The 25,288-nt window shown below is 32.4% G+C and overlaps 1 protein-coding gene across 2 annotated transcripts in view; it reads right to left on the bottom strand.

The window, feature by feature from the left end:
- Window positions 1-13,820, bottom strand: part of LOC120418411 (dual specificity calcium/calmodulin-dependent 3',5'-cyclic nucleotide phosphodiesterase 1A-like) — a 673,125-nt gene extending 659,305 nt beyond the window's left edge. The window contains exon 1 of one of the 2 annotated variants that reach the window (XM_052707729.1): window positions 12,995-13,820. The gene's annotated coding sequence lies outside the window, so the exon portion shown is untranslated. The remainder of the gene's footprint in view (window positions 1-12,994) is intronic. The other variant, XM_052707732.1, reaches the window with a different exon arrangement.
- Between the last annotated feature and the right edge of the window lie 11,468 nt (window positions 13,821-25,288).

The following is a 25,288-nucleotide window of genomic DNA, read 5'->3' as shown; positions in this document are numbered from 1 at the left end:
CTGAATCACTTGTTATAATAAATGCCGAAGATATTTAACTCGAGTCAAGAACAGAACACTGATAAATTATGCAAGTAAACGAAATACGTATCTGTCATGATAAAAACTTTTTTTTTTCATAAAATCGCGATAATTTGTGAAGATTACATGCTGATAATTACAAGCAGGGCTGCGGAGTCGGGTCATATTTCAAACGACTCCGACTCCGACTCCGGCTTTCTCAGATTAGCTGACTCCGACTCCGACTCCGGCTCCGGCTTTGAACAAATGGTTGGCTCCGACTCCGACTCCGACTCCGGCCTACCAACTCTAGCCGACTCCGACTCCGACTCCGACTCCAGCTTTCAACAAATGGTTGGCTCCGACTCCGACTCCGACTCCACATATTTTTAAATGTTTCAAAAATTAGTTAACTATTATAAGTTAATTATTTTTAAAACATTGATAGAAAGGATTATTTTAATACTCTCTAAGCGTCATGTTTTTCTCAAGAAAAATAAGTTAAGTAAAAGTAAAGTGAAGTAAATAAACGGAAAAAAAAGTTTCTAGGTTACAAGTTTTATACGTTATGGAAACAGAAATCAAAAAATATCTTCAGTTTTAGAGGCATTTTGAGAAGAACAGTTTTGTAAGTAAATTTGGATTTATTTGCTTAACCTCAAATTTGAAAATATTTTTTTCAAAGCTAATAAATTTAAATATTAAATTGTTATTTTTGAATGAATTACTAAAAGAAACCTGGCCTTAATGATCTATTGAACATTCAAATTCAATTTGCTCACTTCAGGCTGACATTTGTAAGAAGCACAGTGACAGGCACCTTGTTTTTTAAATGACAATTTGAAACATTTTTTTTAAGACGTACATAGACATCACGCCATGGCTGAAGGAGATTATTATTGCAAATCAATGTATCTAAACAATTTCTCCGTGGAAAGGACGCTTTAGATGTCCTTTTCAAATATCTGTGACATGGATTATATTTTAACCTGGAAATTTTTAATTTATTTTAATTTTAAAATTTTATATAGTTTAAAAAGGAAGTGCACGATACTTCGTGAATCTTCACCTAAAACGAAGCTTTATGGATGATCTTGCGCCTCCATCAAAATATATGAAAAATCTTAAAATATAATAAAAAACAAAAATCCACAAAAAAAATATTTTCTAGGTCACAAATATTTCATTTTTTTAGGGTACATTGATTTGCAGATATTGGCGTGAGACATACAGTATGAGAAAATTCGTACCAGTTGATAATATTTTGATTCTGTTTTTTTATTTATAATATTTAAAAAATAAATTAAAATCCTATACTTTGTTCTATACATTTTTTATTAGTTCATTTTTGTACTGAATTCTTGAGATTTGTTCAACGATTTACCTAAAATCAACATCAACATCAACAATCAATGATTATTTAAAATTTGTTGCAACTTCTTTTGACATTTTTTGTTAATTTCAATTAATTTAAATGCAACACTTTGATTTCTTGTCCTCAGTTATAAACAAAATGCGCATGTTGAGTTTCAAGTAAGAGATTGTTATTATCGTTGATTATTTGATACAAAAGTTAAACTGTGATACAAAAGTTAACAGTAATTACTATTTATAATCTTTTTATGTACCTCGTAAATTTTTCCTAAAAAATTGTTTAGCTTAAAACCTCTAAGACATTCGATATCGGTGTAAAAGATGACTTTGTGTGTACTTCTTTCAGAAAAAACTGGATGAAATTTGTTAAATATTGAATTGAAAGGGCACATAAACGTAGTCTGACTTCATAACAAATATTTATTTTTATTATTTTTTTAATTTTGATACTACATGCTTGGGTAAGAGGTTATCATTTAGTGATTATAGTGTAATAACCCAATTAGAGCTTTTCAATTACAATAAAAAGCTTCAAATAAATAATGGCATCTGATAAATCAATTAAAAATATAAGTTGTTTTGTAAATTAAGGAATATAGGAAATACTGAACAATAAAAAAAACATATTTTTTCTTGAATTTAAGATAACTCCGGCTCCGACTCCGACTCCGGGTTATCAGAAATCTTCGGCTCCGACTCCGACTCCGACTCCAGCTCATAAAATTTAACCGACTCCGGCTCCGACTCCGACTCCAGCTGTTCGAGTTTTGACGACTCCGACTCCGACTCCGACTCCAGGTCCCCAAAAAGACCCGACTCCAACGACTCCGGCTCCGACTCCGACTCCGACTCCACAGCCCTGATTACAAGCACTCCTTATGATTATAAATCAAAAATTTTGTAATTGTCTGCTGTACAACTTTGTAGAACGTGAAAAATTTTGTAGAAAATGAAACAAATTGTTCTAACTGAAAAAAATGCCTTTCTGAGTTAAAGTAGATTCGAAAAGTACATTAAATTTTCCTTAAAATATCATGTTCCTATAATTTTCACAGTTGAGTAACGGAAAATGGCAGAGTTTTTAAAAATTTTTTTGCTTTTTTTTTTCGATGGAAAATAAGTTTTTTTCGAAAATTTGAATACGCCATCAAATCGGGCATCCAATTTTACATAAAAGACTCTTTGACACCAAATTTCCAACTCATCACCGTTTCAGGCTTCAAATTATTGAAAAACACCTCTTTTTTCCCATGTTCAAAAATGAAAAGGGTTTTGACGCCCATCCGTCACGAGTTTATTAAAAAATGGATCTCGGATTCGTGAACAGGGAGCCAAATAGCATAAGGTTTTGGGGTTGCCATTGATCGTTGAAGTTTGTTTGGGAAGATGACTTTTTATTTTATTCAATAATTTTCAGCCTGAAATGGTGACGGTTTAGAATTTTGGTCAAAGGGACTTCATATAAAATTGGACGCCCAATTTGATGGTGTACTCAATTCCAATTAGCGTACTAAGATTTCCGAAAAAAACTTTGTTCTCATTGAAGAAGGAACTGAAATAGTTTTCAAGATTGTTCTATTTTTCGTCACTCAACTGTATTTTTTTTAAGCAGGTCGTTTTCTAAGAAATTTAAAGGCTAGAAATGTTTGAATAACCAATTGTGTGTCTTCATTCACAATTTACCAACACATAGCTAAAAGGACCTCCAAACCTCTATAAGGTTTGATTGCAAAACAAATTGTGAATTGATTATTTACTTAATAAAAACTGAATTGAATTGAATAGATTTGAATGAAGCGGTTACATACATGTAGAAAATCACAAAATTTCATATTACAGAACATTTATTTAATCCACTAAAAAGATGATTTTCAATCGATCCTGAAAATTTCATGAACATATGAAATGATTAAACTGAGTTAAAGACGATTTGAGGCTCAAAATTTTGCCGTGCGCAAAGCGGACTGTCAAACTTTTTGAGCGTTTTTCTCGAAACACTAAGTTGGTTTACGGGTGCCACGATATCTCGAGATGAGATGGACCAAATTGGCTGAATTTCAGGGTGAAGACTCCCAAAACATATCTAGTGTGCATGACGAAACCCGATTTTAAAATTTTTCATTTTAAAAAAAATACAAAAATCAAAAACTGACGAGTTTTTATATGAAAAACACAAAAATATTTTTATCTTTTTTTTTAAATAAGTTTTTTGAAAATCTGGCTTCGTCATGCACACGGAATCGGTTTAACGAGTCTTCACCAAAATTTTGAGCCGATTTGATCAAAGCAATGTGGAGATAGCACCCGTTTTTTGAAACTGCCAACTTTAAATAGTCATTATCTCGGCAACGATACAACCAAATGTCTTCAAAATTGTTTTGATATTAGATGAAAATGTGTATTTTAATGCCTTGAAAACAGATTTTTTATAAAACTAAGTGTGTGCTAACTCCAACCTCTGACTTTTTTTGTCGATGTACATGTATGTAGCCCCTTAATGTTGTTTTAGATTCTTCAAAAACCCAGAAGGGTCAGTTTTTGTTTAGAACAAGAATTTTTCATTTCATTTGGTGTATTGCACCGAATACCGCAAAACCGACGCCTGTAAATCTAGCGCACTCTAGCTTTTTCGTTCAAGAATGACAGAAAAAGTTAGTAGTTTCACGACAAAATTACAAAAGTAACTTTTTCAATTTTTTTTTTTTTTTTTGTAAAGTTGCAATAACTCGTGAAGGTTACAAGCAAACCCCTTATATTTACGTAATAAAACATTGGTAAATGCCTGCTCTACAACTTTGAGGAACATTCTCACACTCAAAAACTTAACCCTGAAAAGTTAAAAAATTACGAAATTTTAAAATGAAAAATTTCCAAGAAAATGCCAGTTATTTAACGGAAAATGGCACAATTTTGGTTCAAATCCATTTTTACATAAAAGACCCATTGACACTGAATTTCTATATCATAACCATTTCAGGCTACAAATTATTGAAAAACACGCCTTTTTTCGAATGCTAAAAAGAGGACGCGTCCGTTACGAGGTATCGAAAAATGAAGATTAGATTCTTGATCAGGGACAAAAATTACGATGAGGGGTCAGGGCAACTATTTTCAAATCCAAAATTCCGGTCTTTTCTTAAATTGTTGTATTTTTTAATCCGGTTGAAACTTTTTTGGTGCCTTCGGTATGCCCAAAGAAGCCATTTTGCATCATTATTTGTCCATATAATTTTCCATACAAATTTGGCAGCTGTCCATACAAAGATCATTATTCAAAAATCTTTATCTTTAGAAGGGGTTTTTTGAACGATTTGGTGTCTGCGACAAAGTTGTAGGTATGGATAAGGACTACACTTAAAAATTATTATACACGGTTATTTTTTTGTGATTTTTGATTTCACTTTTTGGCACTAAACCTTGATTTGCAAAAAAAATACTATTTTTAATTTGTTTCATTTTTTGACATATTTTAAAAGACATCAAACGACAACTTTTCTGAAATCTCCAGCGTGCACAAAAAAAATTTCACCGAGTTATACATTTTTAAATCAATACTGATTTTTTCAAAAAATTGAAATGTTGGTCGCAACTTTCAACTTCATATTTCGATGTAAAATTGAATTTGAACCAAAAATTTCCACTAGAGTTAATTTGATAAAATATACAGTTTTCAAGTTAAAGCCATTTTTAGGTAACTTTTTTGAAAATAGTCAAAGTTATACATTTTTTACTAATCACGATTCAAAAATTCGCTCAAAAATGTCTGAATGTCAAATTGTCAAATGTCAAATGTCAAAAATTTCTGGAAAGTTGGCATTATCAAATCAAACATCAGTCCTCTAGAACATATAAAAAAAAATAAAAATAGTTTTTTTTGCAAGTGACAAAAAGGGAAAGAAAAAAAACCACCATAAAAAATTAAGTAGTTCTAATCCATACTTACAACTTTGCTCAAGGCACCAAATCGATCAAATAATTCCTTCAAAAGATACAGATTTTTGAATTTTCATATATCATTTTTGTATTGACAGCTGCCAAATTTGTATCGATAATTTTATGTGCAAAATAATGATGCAAAATGGCTTCTTTGCCTTACTAAAAAAATTAATATTACGTGTTACGGAATTCTCAATCTTTGGATGAGATAATAAATCAATTTTGATCTAATTTTACATTAAATTTGATGCACATAACAGGATCGTGTTTTAAGATGTAACTTTACATCAAACTTGATGTAATGTCACGCGTTTTATTTCTTACACGTATCAAGCTGAAACGTCAAAACGTCAGACACGAGGTCGTTCATGTTTGGCAGCGAAAAGTGTTTTTTCACTGAGGGGTTCAAAAAATGTTTGGGATCTGCTACAAAAGGCCAAGACGGTATAAGAAAATTGCTGGTAAAGATACATTTTATTGTTTGCGTTCAAATCCCGACGTAAATTGCAGCTGGTGTGCTTATTTTTCTTTCAGGTGTCGGATGATTATTTTTATCCGGGAGAGCTGACGCGGCGGAACCAAAGATGGGAAGTTCTTAGTAGAGTAGTTTTCTAGGATTTCGGTCATTCGATTTTTTTTTTGTATTTTTTAATCCGACTGAAACTTTTTTGGTGCCTTCGGTATGCCCAAAGAAGCCATTTTGCATCATTAGTTTGTCCATATAATTTTCCATACAAATTTGGCAGCTGTCCATACAAAAATGATGCATGAAAATTCAAAAATCTGTATCTTTTGAAGGAATTTTTTGATCGATTTGGTGTCTTCGGCAATGTTGTAGGTATGGATACGGACTACACTGGAAAAAAATGATACACGTAAAAAAAATTTGGTGATTTTTTTATTTAACTTTTTACCACTAAAACTTGATTTGCAAAAAAAACACTATTTTTATTTTTTTTATTTTTGATAAATTTTAAAGGACATAAAATGCCAACTTTTCAGAAATTTCCAGGTTGTGCAAAAAATCATTAGCCGAGTTATGATTTTTTTAATAAATACTGATTTTTCTAAAAATCGAAATTTTGGTCGCAAAAATGTTTAAACTTTATTTTTCAATGTCAAATTGAATTTGCAATCAAAAAGTACTGCAGTGAAATTTTGATAAAGTGCACCGTTTTCAAGTGATAGCAATTTTTATGTATTTTTTTTTTTTTTTTCAAAATAGTCGCAGTTTTTCATTTTTTTAAATTTGTGCACATGTTTGCACACTTTTGAAAAAAATATTTTTGAAAAGCTGAGAAAATTCTCTATATTTTGCTTCCTCGGACTTTGTTGATACGACCTTTAGTTGCTGAGTTATTGCAATGCAAAGGTTTAAAATAGGAAAATTGATGTTTTCTAAGTCTCACCCAAACAGCCCAACATTTTTCAATGTCGATATCTCAGCAACTAATGGTCCGATTTTCAATGTCAAAATATGAAACATTTGTGAAATTTTCTGATCTTTTCGAAAACAATATTTTCAAAATGTTTAAATCAAGACTAACATTTCAAAAGGGCCAAACATTCAATATTACACTAAGAAAAAAGACCGATTTCGTAGAGAATTGCTCAGTAGACAAAGCTGCAAGAAACTAGAAGGTTGAATTTGGTGAAGTGGTATGAGTAGTCAGGAAGAGTTAGTGTTTTTCTTTAAAAAGTGATTTGGTCCTTTGTAAAATGTGAATGTGTTGAAGTGCAGGCTTACGAACGACACTAAAGTTATTGAAAACAATCAAATTTTGATTCATTCCAATTGAATAAAACATTGTATTAATTCGAACAGACTCACAAACACCCGATATGCTAAAATTACACGATCACGGCACAAATAATGTATCGTGTAACCAACAATTACATCAGATTTTACGTCTTTTTTGACGCTCCAGATATGTGCATCGTTTTAGATGCAATATTACACGTTTTTTTCGTAATGTTTGTGGGCATACCAAAAGCACCAAACAAAATAAAAAATAATAAAAAATACAAAAATTAAAATTAAAAAAAAATACCTATTTTGTAGAGAATTGTTCATATGCACATAATAGAATACACTATACAGACTCATTCTATCACTAACAAACTTCTAATCCATTACATGCATTACGTATTCAACAATTTTGAAAGGCAGAAAAAATTACCACGCATAAATTATGTTCACATCAGTTTGCAAAACCAAATTAAATTTTGATTCAAACGCCCAATCAATATAAACAGAAATCAACAATCACATTCACCGTTTTTCTCGCCAACATCAAGTTTGGAGCGCAAACTTTGTCGATTATACAGAAAGCACTCACGCCACGCCAGCCAAACACAATGCTGGCAAATTTGTTGTTCAAACGTTGTTCTGCCAAACTGCCAAATTGGATGCTAACATTCGAGACTCGAGACACTGTTCCCCCTCCCTCGAAGTAAACTTAATCGAATCACGTCGCAATCGAATTTAGAAACTTTCTCCTTTCTTCACTCTCCTGCTGCCCTGTCCGGACCAGTGTTCCCAGCTGTAAAGTGTCTTGTGCCATTTTTTTATTTTTGCCCATCGTTAGCTGCTTTTTATTCTGGTTTCTTCTGGCAGGAACAACTTTTTCTGCATTTTGTCCAAGCCCAAAGGTTCCGGGTTCGCCCAACTTGCGCCATGATAGCCGTACAGTTTTAATCGAGTTGAGTGGAGTGCTGGAAACGCTGGTTTGTAAAATAGTGTTGCCAAGGTCGAGGGATAATTGTGCTCTCGGAAAAACTTAAATAGGAATTGTTTGGAAAGCTTGGAGAAAAATATTATTCAAAAGCGATGTTCATAAAAAAAGGGATTTTCACCGAGTAATAACATTACCACGGGGTAACAAAAACATTATTAAGATCCCGGGAAATGGGTCCCATTTTCCACGCAGAATGGCACTGGCAAACATTGTTCAAATATTTACTCGGCATATAATACAAGCGCGGGGTTGGTGGCGGTACAAGGCTACAAGGTAAACATTTACCCTGCTCAGCTGACTGGCTGGCTGGTTGGCTTGGCGGACAGGTTGTGGTCGTTGGCACAATTCTCCGAATACCTTTTTTTTCCCAAAAAGTCTCACCTGTCCCCAGCAGTAGTACGTAGAAGCATCAGGCGGGGGATGGAATGTAACAATAAACCGAAAAGTTAGGGTGAGAGATTGTGATATTATAATTTTTAAATTAATTACTTTTTTGAATTTGATATCTATTTAATTTGCAACTTCTTAAAATTATAAATTCAAGAAAATCATGAAAAAAAAGTTTGATTTGATTAAATCTACATCATTTTTGAAAAAAAAACTTAAATTACTATTTTTATTTTACTAAACAACATTAATCAAAAATTCACCCTTTACCCCAAAACTTGCTCACTTTTATTGTATGTATGTGTCCTGATTGCCCCGGTACCGGTTGTGTGCGTGGGACAACCGCTGTGAATAGACGTGTTTTTCGATGAAAGAAAAAGCTCCAGCACGAGAGCAGTGAACAATTTCGGACGTCATAATTTCAACCTGAAAGTGATGCGAAAAGTTTGCCGGCTCGTTTGTCGTCGGAACAAATGATGTGTTTTCGTAGAATTGCTAGAGCTGGAAATTTGATTCGCGGAAGGGATATTTTTGCGGCGAATTAAATGCGGATGTTTCGTTTGTTTTGAAATGAATGTTAGTGTTAGAAGAATGTTTGGCTGAGGTTTCAAGAGAAATTCGGACCCAATCATGTTTTATTACAGCGCTGAATTCTTTGCTTTTATCCATGAGTAATTTTCTGCCAACTCACACGAAATCGGAAAAAAGTTGACCCAATACCTTTTTGATTTGCGTGAAACTTTGTCCTTAGGGGTAAGTTTTGTCCCTCATAACAAATCCGATCTTCAAATTTTGAAAGCTCGTTACGGAAGGACTATACGACCCCTTTCATTTCTGAACATTCGAAAAAAGAAGATTTTCACAATAATTTGCAGTTTGAAACGATGATGAGATAGAAATTTGGTGTCAAAGGAACTTTAATATAAAATTGGACGCCCGATTTAATGGCGTACTAAAAATTGAAAAAAGTATTTTTCATTGTAAAAAATAAAACACTAAAAAAGTTTTGAAAACTCTGCCATTTTCCGTTAATCAACTGTATTTTTTTGAACATGTCATTTTATGGGCTATACATCTGGAGTTTTTTTTTTTTTTTTTTTTTAAATGGTCCATCAAAACTAATTCTTTCATTTAAAAATGTCCCGAAAGTAACTGCAATGCGTCCCAGCAAGAAGTCACCGGGGAAGATCTCTTCACCCTGCCGGAGTTCTTTGCTCTCGCGGGGGAGATGATGACGCGGTTTCGGAGCTGCCGGAACAAGACGGAACAATTCCTGGCCCTTGGGGAACTGATGATCAAACACATCTACAAAGGATAAATAACCTGTGATCTAGATATCCAGGTTTTTAAGCGAAGATGGCGTTCGATTGGTGAACGTCCGAACTGTCAAAATCACGCAGTAGCACCAACATTAGAAAAAAAAATGTGGCCGTCATGCCATGGCACACTTTTTTCGCAATGTTGGTACCACTGCGTGATTTTGACATTTCGGGCGTTCACCATTCGAACGCCATTTTCGCTTAAAAATCTGGATAAGCTTTCTCTTCCTCTCTTCCCTTTCCTTTGCAATTTCTGTAAGTTTTATTTTTTAATTTTCTTATTATTGCTAGTGCCTTACTCAGGAAAAAATAATGTAAATTTGGAAGCTGTAATTTTGGAAGGTTGAATATTACCTCTTTTATGATGTAATTTTACCTCAATTTAGACTGAAAAAGTGACATTACACCAGAAAAGTGGTAAAATAACACATTTCCAGAGGTAAAATTACACTTTTTTTCTGACATAAAAGATGTACCCCTTCCCAGATGTAATATTACCATGATTTTTTTTTCTGTGTAGTTAAAGAAATAATTGTTCCAAAATGGATTATGATGCAACACACAGCTGAAAGAAACTCAAAAACTCTGTTATGTACTTCAAAATAACTCCGAATAAAATACCGAAGTAAAATAGAATTTGCCTTCAGAAAGTACTCTAATGAACTTTTGATAAAGTGCACCGTTTTCAAGTTATAGCCATTTTCAGGTTTTTTTTTTTTTTTTTTTTGAAAGTAGTCGCAGTTATTCATTTTTTTAATTGGTGCCCCCTTTGAAAACAATATTTGAAAAGCTGAGAAAATTCTCTATATTTTGCTTTTTTCAACTTTGTCGATGCGACCTTTAGTTGCTGAGAAATTTTCATGCAAAGATTTAAAAACAGGAAAATTTATGTTTTCTAAGTCTCACCCAACAACCCCCCATTTTCTAATGTCGATATCTCAGCAACTAATGGTCCGATTGTTAATGCTAAATTATGAAACATTTGCAAAATTTGTCGGTCTTCTCGAAAACAATATCTTCAGTTTTTTTTTTAAATCAATACTAACATTTCTAAAGAACCAAAAATTCAAAATTACGCCCTTTTGAATTGTTTGTCTTGATTAAATTAAAATTGAAGTATTGTTTTCGAAAAGATTTTAAAGTTTGCGACCAATTTCGATTTTATGAAAAAATCTGTATTGATTCAAAAATGTTTAACCCGGTCAATTTTTTTTTGAAATTACATCATAAAAGGGTAATAGCTTCCAAATTTACTTTATTTTTTTCTGTGTAGAGAATTGCTCTATCAGTATCGTATTTTTTACGATTTTGAGGGAAATTCCTTTTTGCCTTCCTCACCTTACTGAGGAAAGGCTATAAAATCACTCGAAAAATGAACTTTTTAATTTGACCTCGTAGACCCACCTTCACGTAAACATATCGACTCAGAATCATGTCCTGAGCAAATGCCTGTGTGGATATGTGTAGGTGGGTGGACAAAAAAATTGTCACTCGATTATCTCCAGACTGGATTAACGGATTTTGACCGTATTAGTCTCATTCGATCCGTCTTGGGGTCCCATAGGTCTGTATTTAAAATCAGCAAGTTTAGTTAAGCACTTCAAAAGTTATGCTAAAAAAACGATTTTGACGTATGTTCCGGATCTCAGATATTTCAATGAAGATGGTGTCCGGGTCCATCACGCGACCTGTCGTTTGTTAGATAATCGAAAGACCTTTCAAATGAGCCTAGAACATCAAGGATCTGACAACCCTATCAAAAGTTATTAGCACTTAAGTGTTATTTATACACTTTTTGGAGGTTGGATCTCAGATATTTCAATAAAAATGATTTCCGGGTCCATCATGCGACCCATCGTTAGATAATCGAAAGACCTTTCAAATGAGCCTAAAACATCGAAGATCTGATTACCAAATCAAAAGTTATTAGCTCTTATGTGTTATTCATACACATTTTAGAGGCCGTATTTCATATATTGTGATAGAAATATTGTCTGAATCTTCCATGCGAACTATCGTTGAATAGTTTTTTATCAGATCTTGCCGATGAGCCAGAAATATTGAAGGTCAGCGAACCCTATCAAAAGAAATGAGTAATAAAGTTGATTTGTTAAACATGTTAAGGGGGAATGTTGCTATTTTTACTGAATGAATTGACTTTATGAATGTGAGGAAGGCACCAACCACCTAAAGGTGGATTAAGTAACGTTTTTATTAAATAAAACATGTTTATTAATGTTAGTAATATTTTTTCATTAATAAGGAATTTTTATCAAAATATTGAAAACAATGTGTTTTTTTTTATAATTAAGGTATAATTTAAAAATGCGGTTAATTTAACATGCATTTCTTCGTAATGGTGCTATAGTCACATCGTCAAAGTAGTAAAAACCATAGATATTTATTTTAATGGCTGTGTTTTGGCACTGATGAGACAAAAACTAAGTGTTAAAAAAGCAAAATTGTTCAGAAAATTGTCACCAACAAGATGAAAATTGTTAGCTTCGATAAAAGTTTGATGGATTTTTGAGAGAAATTTGAAAGCAAAAATCAGGCAAAAAATTTTATTTATTCCAACCAGTCAAAGTGAAAAATGACAACGAACTGGATTAATGTGAATTCAGAACATTTTTGATAGGACTCCTAACATTGATTTAATGGGAAATACGGGGCAATTTGATTTTTGAGAATTTTTCGTTGCATGAAAACATTGTTCCTAAGGGAAAAAACTATCGAATTCAGGGTGAGGTGAGTTTCCGCCACATCGCCTTTTTTGGGACACACTACTCGTCAGGGATCGTTTTTCTGTCTTTGACAAAGTTGTTTGTCATACAATTTTAACTTAAAAATCTTTCACTGGACAATGATCTGATACGCCACTTTTTGGTGGAACATTGAAAATGTTATACATTTTTGTGAACTTACCCATTCAATCTTCAACGATCATTAGCTACCCTTAAACCTTAAAAGATTTGGCTCAAAATTGGCACAGTTCCTTAGTTGAATTTTTCTTGTCACCCTAATGGTCAGTAATAAAACTTCAAACATATTTGCCAACCAAGTCCAAGTACATCATTACCAGGTTAAACCAACTAGATCCATTCTGTTGAAGTAACTCAGATTGAAATCAGGCAGGTTTGTTACCATACAGTCATTTTTTAAATTAATCAGCATTGTAATTACATAACAATGGTGAAAAGTTACTCAAATATTCCAGATTGTTTTGTGCATTCAGCTTACCTTCGATCAAGTTGACGCCAATTCCAATGATAAAATCCTTATCGAAACTGGTTCTCAACTCGCGATGCTGCTATTAATACTCCTTATTTACTTCTCCACCCATTATTGTTTCGGAAATTCAATTTCCACTTTCTCACAAACGCTTGTTCACCATCAAAGCCAAACACACTTCACTGCCAGAAATTTCGCTCACTTTATTACTACAAACACGACGATGATGGGGCACAAAACTTTTCCTCTCGCAATGCCGAAAACCACCCGTTTCCTCGACCTGCTGTCAGATTAATATTTTGTAATCGATAAGCTTTCCTTGCGACCGGCAACGTGCCTCCAATCAGCCACAAATTAACTCACACTGCTTCCTCTTCTTCTGCTTGTATTACTTTCCATAGAAAGCAGAGGGGTAGGGGTGTTGTTTTCGTGACCACAAAAACGCTGGCAATCATTAAAATTAATTAGCCAACAGACACTTATCTTGTGCCGTCAATCAACGACGTCCGCCCTTCCTTAAAAGCCGTCACCAACAGTTGAACATCGATCAATTCCAAATTTGTTTGACTGGTTTTAATTTCTTCCTCGCACGCAAATGAGATGCTCCCTGTTTAAGGGTTTCTTAACCGACGACGGTTTTTCCAATTTCCCTGGAAAATTCAAACACGCCAATTTCTCCGTTTCCTTCCCGGCGGAAGTACACACAAACAACTGCACACAAACACACTTTCAGCAAAAAACTCGCGCGCGGCTGGAAATTTGATTCAACCAGTTGAAACTCTACGCGAGACTTGCTTCCAAAACCCCCCGGAAGTTGCCCAGCGACTTCCGTTTGCTCGAATTTTGCCTCCACTTCCGTTGAAAATCAAAATTTGCTCAAATTCAGCAAACTTTTCCCCAAAATCAGCCAACTTTTCACTCAACCAACAACTATTGCAAACAACTATCCGGAAACACAAAGAGAGCGCGCAGCTCTCCCTCAGAAGGGCCAACCGGGGCCTGCCCTTGGAACCTGTGTGGAGCAGCAAAGAAGTGTCCACCGGAAGTTTCGAGGACCGAAACACTACCGAAGGCCTTCACAGCTGAGCGCCAACTGATCGGGGGGGTAAAACTTGCCAGGAACGTGCCTTAACAAGTTCACAATCCTGGAGAGTCCTGGCAGAGTTCGGTGGTGAAGTGGGATGGAAACAGGAGGGGGGAGGCCGGAATCGGTTACCGTCTGGAGCGTGCAACCGTTGTTGATGTTGTTGAAGATGGGTGGAAGTTGGTGAGCGGAAATGGTGGAAAATGGCGAGAGAGAGAAAGAATTTGGAGAGAGAAAAATGTCGTTGGCAGGATGCTGAGTGTAATCTAGTGCAAGGTTGCCAAAATTTTAATTTGAAGGCAACTAATGAATGTAGTTTTTGTTGGTAGAAATTTCAACAAGCTTTGGGAACATTCAAACTCTTTGTCCTTTGTCCTTTTTTACTTTGTTGCATTTTTGAGTTTTTGCTTTTTTGCTTTTTTGCTTTTTTGCTTTTTTGCTTTTTTGCTTTTTTGCTTTTTTGCTTTTTTGCTTTTTTGCTTTTTTGCTTTTTTGCTTTTTTGCTTTTTTGCTTTATTGCTTAATTGCTTTTTTGCTTTTTTGCTTTTTTGCTTTTTTGCTATTTTGCTTTTTTGCTTTTTTGCTTTTTTGCTGTTTTGCTTTTTTGCTTTTTTGCTTTTTTGCTTTTTTGCTTTTTTGCTTTTTTGCTTTTTTGCTTTTTTGCTTTTTTGCTTTTTTGCTTTTTTGCTTTTTTGCTTTTTTGCTTTTTTGCTTTTTTGCTTTTTTGCTTTTTTGCTTTTTTGCTTTTTTGCTTTTTTGCTTTTTTGCTTTTTTGCTTTTTTGCTTTTTTGCTTTTTTGCTTTTTTGCTTTTTTGCTTTTTTGCTTTTTTGCTTTTTTGCTTTTTTGCTTTTTTGCTTTTTTGCTTTTTTGCTTTTTTGCTTTTTTGCTTTTTTGCTTTTTTGCTTTTTTGCTTTTTTGCTTTTTTGCTTTTTTGCTTTTTTGCTTTTTTGCTTTTTTGCTTTTTTGCTTTTTTGCTTTTTTGCTTTTTTGCTTTTTTGCTTTTTTGCTTTTTTGCTTTTTTGCTTTTTTGCTTGCTAATTTGGCATCCCTTCGATAGTTGTAGGTCATGCTCCCCAAAACAACCCTACTTTCACTAGTTACTGATAACAACGGTCGGATTCTCTCAGAAAAACTCTCCTCTCACTCACGCTTCACTCTCAGAAGAGAAGCGGCGGAAACAGCTGTTGAATCACGGCCCCCAAAACAGGACAGCTTTGTTTTGCTGCTCTCGTGCCGACGACAACCAGCTGCTCTGTTGAACTTGAACACGAAATCCAACGAATCGCTGCCAGAACCAGACAGAGAGACCCATAAAACATATTCTCACTCTCCTTCGACCCTCCGGGAAAAACATCATGAATGAGTGGGTGGGGAAATGGAGCATGGAGGGAAAATGTGATGATTTATGCTCACACGGAGTCGACGACGAACTCGTGAAAACACTTGTGCGTTATCCTGATGAGACTGCCATTCAAATTCAAATGAGCGAATCAAACTCCGATGAAAAATTGCTCCCGCGTCGTATCAGCGTCGCCAAATCTCGGGGAAATAAAGTTTTCTTGCAACAAGTGTGGAGAGAATATTGATAAAAATAAGTTCTTGGAAGCACGTTCCACCACCGTGTTGATATGAGGCAGCAAAAGTTTTCAATTTAAAACTTGATTTTTCGCACGTGACAAACAGCGGGCAATGAAGTGGAAAATCAATTCGTTATTGGTGGTTGGGAAGTTTTGATTCAATATATTTCAAACTGATTTGTGTAAGTTTTTTTTATGTAAAATCAAATTTGCAATCAAAATAGTTGTTTATGCAACAAGTTGCAAAAAGAGGATTTTTTCAGCACGAGTCGTACGAAATACGAAGACAAAGGTTTAAAAACAGGAAAATTGATGTTATCTAAGGCTGGATTTTCATGGATCATGCAACGACATCGTAAGCACGAGCATCGAAATTTTACGATGCTCTTGGATGGCGTTATGACTTAGCTATGACACAAACCTAAATAACGGGCAGACCGCCATTTTTCCCGCAAGCGTTTTCAAGAAGGAACGGTAGAAAATGGGAGAGAAACGCTTGGGGAAACGTCAACACAAAGCAACACGTGCACGGAAAAACCAAAGATAAAATTTTAGACAAATGCAGGGGAACTTTTAATTTAGAACCATGCAAAATTTATTTCCGGATAGAACAAAATAATATTAATATTAATAATGTTTGGCAACATTTAGTAGAGCACGACAAAATAGACCAAAATAAGACCGGCGAGAACGGGAAGTATCTAATTATAGAACGAAAAATCAAAGTATGCTATTTGAAGGGACTGAAAAATAATTGATAGATGGAGCCATATTGATATTGAGAAAATTGACAGCCAGAGAGTCAACTGTACAAACATGGGGTGAATTGAAATTCAGAAATTCAGAAATTCAGAAATTCAGAAATTCAGAAATACAGAAATTCAGAAATTCAGAAATTCAGAAATTCAGAAATTCAGAAATTCAGAAATTCAGAAATTCAGAAATTCAGAAATTCAGAAATTCAGAAATTCAGAAATTCAGAAATTCAGAAATTCAGAAATTCAGAAATTCAGAAATTCAGAAATTCAGAAATTCAGAAATTCAGAAATTCAGAAATTCAGAAATTCAGAAATTCAGAAATTCAGAAATTCAGAAATTCAGAAATTCAGAAATTCAGAAATTCAGAAATTCAGAAATTCTTAATTTCTTAATTTCTTAATTTCCTAATTTCTTAATTTCTTAATTTCTTAATTTCTTAATTTCTTAATTTCTTAATTTCTTAATTTCTTAATTTCTTAATTTCTTAATTTCTTAATTTCTTAATTTCTTAATTTCTTAATTTCTTAATTTCTTAATTTCTTAATTTCTTAATTTCTTAATTTCTTAATTTCTTAATTTCTTAATTTCTTAATTTCTTAATTTCTTAATTTCTTAATTTCTTAATTTCTTAATTTCTTAATTTCTTAATTTCTTAATTTCTTTATTTCTTAATTTCTTAATTTCTTAATTTCTTAATTTCTTAATTTCTTAATTTCTTAATTTCTTAATTTCTTAATTTCTTAATTTCTTAATTTCTTAATTTCTTAATTTCTTTATTTCTTTATTTCTTTATTTCTTTATTTCTTTATTTCTTTATTTCTTTATTTCTTTATTTCTTTATTTCTTTATTTCTTTATTTCTTTATTTCTTTATTTCTTTATTTCTTTATTTCTTTATTTCTTAATTTCTTTATTTCTTTATTTCTTTATTTCTTTATTTCTTTATTTCTTTATTTCTTTATTTCTTTATTTCTTTATTTCTTTATTTCTTTATTTCTTTATTTCTTTATTTCTTTATTTCTTTATTTCTTTATTTCTTTATTTCTTTATTTCTTTATTTCTTTATTTCTTTATTTCTTTATTTCTTTATTTCTTTATTTCTTTATTTCTTTATTTCTTTGTTTCTTTATTTCTTTATTTCTTTATTTCTTTATTTCTTTATTTCTTTATTTCTTTATTTCTTTATTTCTTTATTTCTTTATTTCTTTATTTCTTTATTTCTTTATTTCTTTATTTCTTTATTTCTTTATTTCTTTATTTCTTTATTTCTTTATTTCTTTATTTCTTTATTTCTTTATTTCTTTATTTCTTTATTTCTTTATTTCTTTATTTCTTTATTTCTTTATTTCTTTATTTCTTTATTTCTTTATTTCTTTATTTCTTTATTTCTTTATTTCTTTATTTCTTTATTTCTTTATTTCTTTATTTCTTTATTTCTTTATTTCTTTATTTCTTTATTTCTTTATTTCTTTATTTCTTTATTTCTTTATTTCTTTATTTCTTTATTTCTTTATTTCTTTATTTCTTTATTTCTTTATTTCTTTATTTCTTTATTTCTTTATTTCTTTATTTCTTTATTTCTTTATTTCTTTATTTCTTTATTTCTTTATTTCTTTATTTCTTTATTTCTTTATTTCTTTATTTCTTTATTTCTTTATTTCTTTATTTCTTTATTTCTTTATTTCTTTATTTCTTTATTTCTTTATTTCTTTATTTCTTTATTTCTTTATTTCTTTATTTCTTTATTCTTTATTTCTTTATTTCTTTATTTCTTTATTTCTTTATTTCTTTATTTCTTTATTTCTTTATTTCTTTATTTCTTTATTTCTTTATTTCTTTATTTCTTTATTTCTTTATTTCTTTATTTCTTTATTTCTTTATTTCTTTATTTCTTTATTTCTTTATTTCTTTATTTCTTTATTTCTTTATTTCTTTATTTCTTTATTTCTTTATTTCTTTATTTCTTTATTTCTTTATTTCTTTATTTCTTTATTTCTTTATTTCTTTATTTCTTTATTTCTTTATTTCTTTATTTCTTTATTTCTTTATTTCTTTATTTCTTTATTTCTTTATTTCTTTATTTCTTTATTTCTTTATTTCTTCATTTCTTTATTTCTTTATTTCTTTATTTCTTTATTTCTTTATTTCTTTATTTCTTTATTTCTTTATTTCTTTATTTCTTTATTTCTTTATTTCTTTATTTCTTTATTTCTTTATTTCTTTATTTCTTTATTTCTTTATTTCTTTATTTCTTTATTTCTTTATTTCTTTATTTCTTTATTTCTTTATTTCTTTATTTCTTTATTTCTTTATTTCTTTATTTCTTTATTTCTTTATTTCTTTATTTCTTTATTTCTTTATTTCTTTATTTCTTTATTTCTTTATTTCTTTATTTCTTTATTTCTTTATTTCTTTATTTCTTTATTTCTTTATTTCTTTGTTTCTTTATTTCTTTATTTCTTTTTTTCTTTATTTCTTTATTCGTGTTTTTCCTTATTTATTATTTTCGTCGTTTCTTAATTTAATTTAAATTAGAGAATTTGTTTTCTTCTTCTTCTCTCTCTCTCTCTCTCTCTCTCTCATATGTCTTCCAAAAATGGTGGGAGGGGGGGGGCCGTTCCACCCGAATGTAACCGCCCTGGCTTCGGGCCTGTTCAAAATATGTCAGTTACCACTTCGGTTTTTAAGAATTTGACGGTTTTAGCTACAACTCCGTGTCTACGAAAATCACCCGACTCCAATAACTCCAATCACGACTACACATTCCTGCTTTCATAAATAACATCAATACCATTCCATAACTTGCTTTTCTTCTTAATTTCTCCCACCCTTCTAACCTTCAGCCAGAACTATGATGAAATTATTGAATATTTATTCCATAAAATAAATATGGGTTTTTTTTTATTTTTTCCATGTTTTCAACTTTCCGTGCATGGTAAACCGTACACACTTTGACCTAGCGTACTGTTTAAAAATGTTCTATGTTTATAGGAAACACTCGTATGATAGGTGGCAATCAACATTTTCCTTGAATTACATACATTTCATGCTGTGAAATAAAATCAAAATTCTTTCTTATTATTTGAAAACGTAAAAACCCACTATAAAATAATTTGAGGTAGCCTATCGCCTCTTTTCAAAACTTTGTCGACATCAACATCAGCCGATTCCATTGTTGCCATTTTGGCATCGGAAAAATCTCATGTGTTTGCCACAAAACGCTTGAAACGCTTGCCTGCTTGAAATATTCACGGAAACATTTCACAGCGTTATTTGGTTTGTGTTCATGGTGTCGCGGCAGCAATATGGCTGACAGGACAGGCATCGAACTACGATGCACTGACATTTTAGCAAAGCATGGTAGTGACTATGCTTTCGATGTCGGTCATCATACGATGCTCGTGCATCGAAAATCAAAAGTCGGAAAATCACATTTTCGGGGCTTTCCGGCAATTAGTATTTGTTTTTATTGTTCGTACTGCCATGAACAATCAATCTCAACTACTTTACCACTTAACTTGGGCGAAAAATATGAGTTTTTGATAAAATTTGGCACGAGCATCGAAAGCCGCTTTCGATGTCGGTCATCGAAAAATCCATGAAAATCCACCCTAAAACATATCAAAAAATAAAAAAATAAAAATAGTGTTTTTTTTTTGCAAATCAAGTTTTAGTGATAAAAAAATAAATAAAAAATCACCAAATTTTTTTTACCGTGTAACTTTTTTTTCCAGTGTAGTCCGTATCCATACCTACAACATTGCCGAAGACACCAAATCGATCAAAAAATTCCTTCAAAAGATACAGATGTTTGAATTTTCATGCATCATTTTTGTATGGCCAGCTGCCAAATTTGTATGGAAAATTATATGGACAAACTAATGATGCAAAATGGCTTCTTTGGGCATACCGAAGGCACAAAAAAAGTTTCAGTCGGATTAAAAAATGCAAAAATTAAAATTTAAGAAAAAAGACTGATTTCGTAGAGAATTGCTCTACAGTGAAAAAAATGATACTCGATAAAAAAATGGTGATTTTTAATTTCACTTTTTGTCATTAAAACTTGATTTGCAAACAAACACTATTTTGAATTTGTTTTATTTTCTGATATGTTTGAGTGTACATCAAATGCAAACTGTTCAAAAATTTTCAGAACGGGCAAACAATCTTTAACTAAGTTATGAAATTTTGAATCAATACTGATTTTTTTTCAAAAAATCTTAACATTAGTCCAAAAAAAATTTCAACTCAACGGATTAGTTGTTAAAATAACAAAAAAAAATAACGAAGATTTGTTCGAAGAAAAACTCAAAATGTTATAAGTCTGTTATTACTATAACAATCCAATAACAAAAAATATCATGACGACGAATTACAAATCTTGTTATTAATAACATAAAGTTTTATTGGCCTAGTTTTTTCAAATATCAAAAATGTTATTCTCAAATTATTTACGTCTGCTCGGGTTGTAAATATTGATAGGACGACCTTAAGATACAGTCCAGACTCGATTATCCGAAGGCCTCGGAAAAAAATCAATTTGGATAATCGAATCAAGAAAAAAAAATTTTTTCGTTGTCAAATTTTTGATTGTATGCTACCCCTAAACTACGCTAATGTGAATAATTTTTTTTAAATCTATGATGGTGACCAAAATGGCGAATTTTCAACAAGATTCTCACACTTGGACCCTTTTGGACGTCCTGCGCCACTTGAAAAATACTGAAACGATGTTTTTCTGCAAACATTTGAGCGATTATCTCCATATAAACTTTCATCGCTCTATAGTGACCCCTAAAACTTTACTGAATTGGCAGATATTTATTTTTGTCTAAGGAATCAAAACAGAGGGTATCCCAAATGATGATTTTTTTTTATTATCACCCGATTCATCATTGAAAAAGTTTATTCGAAAAGCAGAGAAAATTCTCGAAAATTTCTTTTTGGACATTGCTGTTCCGTCATTTGATTGCAATGAAAAGTCGATTTATGAAATTCTAGAGAATTTCTGTGGGGTGTTTTACCACTCTTTGGTTTTACTTTCATAATTATTAAACTAAAAAATCATTTCACGAAAAATCTCTTTTTTTTTTGCTATTTTGGATTGCAAATTTGATTTTCAATCTAGAAACGATTTTTTTTATGAGGGTTGCTCGAAATTTACCAAAAAGTAAATCATTGATTTTTTTTAAATTATGTTTTGTATTATGATGATCAATTATTTTAATTTTCAGCTATAGAAGTGACATGAAAAATCATGAAATTTTTTGTCAGTGCATTTTTTTAATGGTTCGAATTTCTTCATCTTCATTATATTTTTCGTTTTATTATTAACTGTTCACATTCATTTATCCGGGACCGTGGTGTAGGGGTAAGCGTGGTTGCCTCTCACCCAGTCGGCTTGGGTTCGATCCCAGAAGGTCCCCCGTCGGACGGGGAAGTAAATGTTGGCCCCGGTCTAACCTAAAGGGTTAGGTCGATAGCTCAGTCCAGGTGTAGGAGTCGTCTCCCTGGATCCTGCCTCGGTGGAGTCGCTTGTAGGCAGTTGGACTCACAATCGAAAGGTCGTCAGTTCGAATTCCGGGGTGGATGGAAGCTTAGGTGTTAAAAGAGGTTTGCAATTGCTTTAACAGTCAAACCTTGGGACACCTAGTTTCGAGTAGAAATCTCGCAATCGAGAACGCCAAGGCAATGCTGTAGAGCGAATAATATGATTTTTTTTCACATTCATTTATTTACTTCAAAGTGTTTTACATTTTTGCATTGAATCGAATACATTTGGGTAAAAAAGAAAAAAATTAACTCTAACAACGAATCCTAACTTAAAACTAAAAAAATAAATTCATTGAAATATTCAAAATCATTAGAACAAGTAAACTACGAACTGTATTTTAAGATAAATCCTCCAAGCGTTCTTACTTGTTCCGCACGAGTTTTGCACCCACGCAGTGTTGTTGTCATCTCGATGAAAATGTTCAAAAGTTCTTGTGACAAAAACAGGTCACTACTGCCTTCATCCATTGATGCTGGTTGGTTTTCCCTCGGTTCATATTCTTCCTTCTCACTCTAGTCCACAGAGAGGGTAGCGAACTGGTTTCCAGACGAATTTTGAGCGTCCTTGCTCAAACTGCCTGGCTTTGCAGGTAGCGCTTCGGCATTCTTTAGCTTCTTCAAATCTGCCGATCCTGCTGGTGAGGACCGCCTCTTTTTCTTGCTGTGAGGCATTTTTTGCACTTTTTAGCACTTTTATTGGTGTGTGAGGGACGCACGTCTGACTCGCTGCTCTGCTATCGCAGACTTCTAAAAGTTACCTTATCTGTTGACGATCTGAGTAAAATGAGTAAATAATGAAATAAAAAAAAATATTTCCCTTTAATTTTGTATTCATAGGATTTTCGGACAGTTTAGAACATTTAAGACACAATCGCTTTAGCAACAAATTAATTTTTATTTTTATAATATTCATATATAAATTATCATATCCATTTTGTTCTTGTTCATATATTATTTGCATCGACTTTTCACATATTATGGGAACAGTGTTTTGTTTTTTTTCTTCTTCTTATTTGTTTGTCAGTGTGTTTGGTTTTCCTTACATTCTTTTCCTTTTTTTCTCGCCGGCAATATTTTCCGATCTCGTTTTACCTTTGTTTTACGATTGTGTGGGTGTTGTGCAAGTTCTTTTTTTTCTTTTACTTGTAAACTTTTTTTTCACATTTTTTGCTTCCATTTTGTTGTTTATGTGCATTTCTGCGATCGTATATTAGCGTTCGTTTGTTTCTTGTGTGACCATTTTCTTACGATTTCCATTTTTTCTTGCTCTTTGTTTTTGCGTGTGAAAATATGATTACTTAAAATACAAGTTTTGGATGTAGTTTTTCGTTTTGGGTTTGTTTTTTCTTCACGATTTTAATAAGCATTTTAATGATGACATGTCTAAAGGTAATAAATATATGAATTTTTAATTTTGATTCAAGAATCAAATAATGTCGTTTTACAAGGTGTGTGTGTTTTTTTTGGTTTCTTCTTTTAATTTCCATGAAGTAAACACGTGTATACCGAAAATGAGTTTTTTTTTGTTAAGCAAACGTATCGTGTGGTATCTTTTGGTATTTGGGTGTCTGATGATCAGATTTTCAACATAAAAATCGTTTACGCTTGTTTCTTTATTTTTTTCTTCTGCCCCGAATTGTGTTGCGGTGCTCAAACACTACTCACATTAAGCTGTTATGGTTCGTTTCTTCGCTAGTTTCCTTTTGTCCCTTTCTATTACTATTTAATTACATTGTTTTTAAAAATCACAGATATCTTAAATATCATTCCATAATCATAATCAATGCTTATGCTGTAGCTGTAAAATAAAGTAATGTTTTAAACATAAAAGTAGAACTAAAACGAAATGCAGCGACACTAGCGCCACTGTGACAACATAACAAACTAAACTTGCATGCAACTTCGGTCTGTTCCCAACTGCGTCCTCGCTAAGTTGTTGCCAACTTTGCCGATTGGATTCAGACTTTAATCTTGATAAAAATTAAAATTACACAAAAGTCATGTAAAATTTCAAAAAATCACTTAAAACCACTTCAAAAGTTCGCCTTTGCATCGCAGCGATCCCTTTTGTGGTATTTGGGACAGTCACCGCCGTATCGTTCGTGTTTTTAAGGCCCGAAGATTCTCTCCAATATGAAATATATTGTATTGTTTGTTCGTATACAGTGCAAGTTGAGTATACTGGGTAAATGTATTCCGGTGGCGCCGAAAGGGAAAGCCTTCGCGTGTGGACTTTGGGAGTGGTTTTTGCAGTGATTTTTGGGTTTGTTGTTAAAATTACTAAATTAAACTCAATTCGAAGTCGAATGTCTTCGTTTTGCTGTTCAACGTGGATCTCTACAATGATGTCGATACCAAAAGAATTGGGTTTTGTAGACGAAATTCCAAACTCAAAACAATGGTACATGAATGTTTGAATTCAGCTAAGTTTGTTTGTTTTTAATTTTAGTTTTTTTCAATGCTTTCTGGATTTTGGATGTGAATGCGTGTGTGTGTATGAGTAGTTGCCGAAAAGTTTCAACTAAACACGTGACCGTTCTATGAATATCAAAGTTCTAAATCTTAAAGTTACGTATTTTTTCCTTCTTGCTTCACCGATCCTCCATTGTGTCCGACCCTGTCAGCATCTCTCCTCGGAACCGGTCCATGAAAATGGAGCCAGCTGCTCACGTAATAATATTTCTCGCTTTTCCGTTCGTCGTTTCACCGCGTCACTCTGCTATTAGACATTGGTTTTTCCCTCTCTCTCTCTCTTCACATGATCGCTCTCTAGTATTTTCTTAGTTTGTTTTTGTTTTGTTTGTTTTGCTTCGTTTAATTTTAATGTTTGATTTAATTTGAACCCTGAAATTTTGTACTTCCGAAAAACGTGTTGTTTCTTAGTGTAAATTTTGCTCACTTTTCTTACTTGTTTTTTTTTGTATTTCAAGAGAATTTTGTACTTTTCCTTCGATTATGACTCGAAATGTATGCAATGCAGTGTGTGAAGTGTGTGTTTCGCCCTAGCTGGTCTATGGTTTGCCCTGTCCTAGCTCGACCGGAAAAAATATCATTACATGAGTTTGTGTGTTTTATTTGGGAGTTCGTGATACGACTTCTGGTATAAGCTTTTTTTTATCGGCAAAGAGATGAACCAAGGGAAGGAGATGTAGTGATCTGAATGGGGATTTTGGATAAAGTGTCTTACCTAAATGTATGCTCACATTGTTCTTCCTTACTCGTTTTTTCTTCTTCTTCTTGTTTGTCAAACTACATCGAAACATCTAATGGTTAATTTTAACTTTTTTAATTTTGCCTTCTTACTTTTTCTTCTGTTTTTTTTAGATTACT

This window comes from Culex pipiens, chromosome 2, assembly GCF_016801865.2.
Source record: "Culex pipiens pallens isolate TS chromosome 2, TS_CPP_V2, whole genome shotgun sequence".
NCBI classification, from domain to species: Eukaryota; Metazoa; Arthropoda; class Insecta; order Diptera; family Culicidae; genus Culex; species Culex pipiens.
This window is presented reverse-complemented; position numbering and strand designations above follow the sequence as displayed.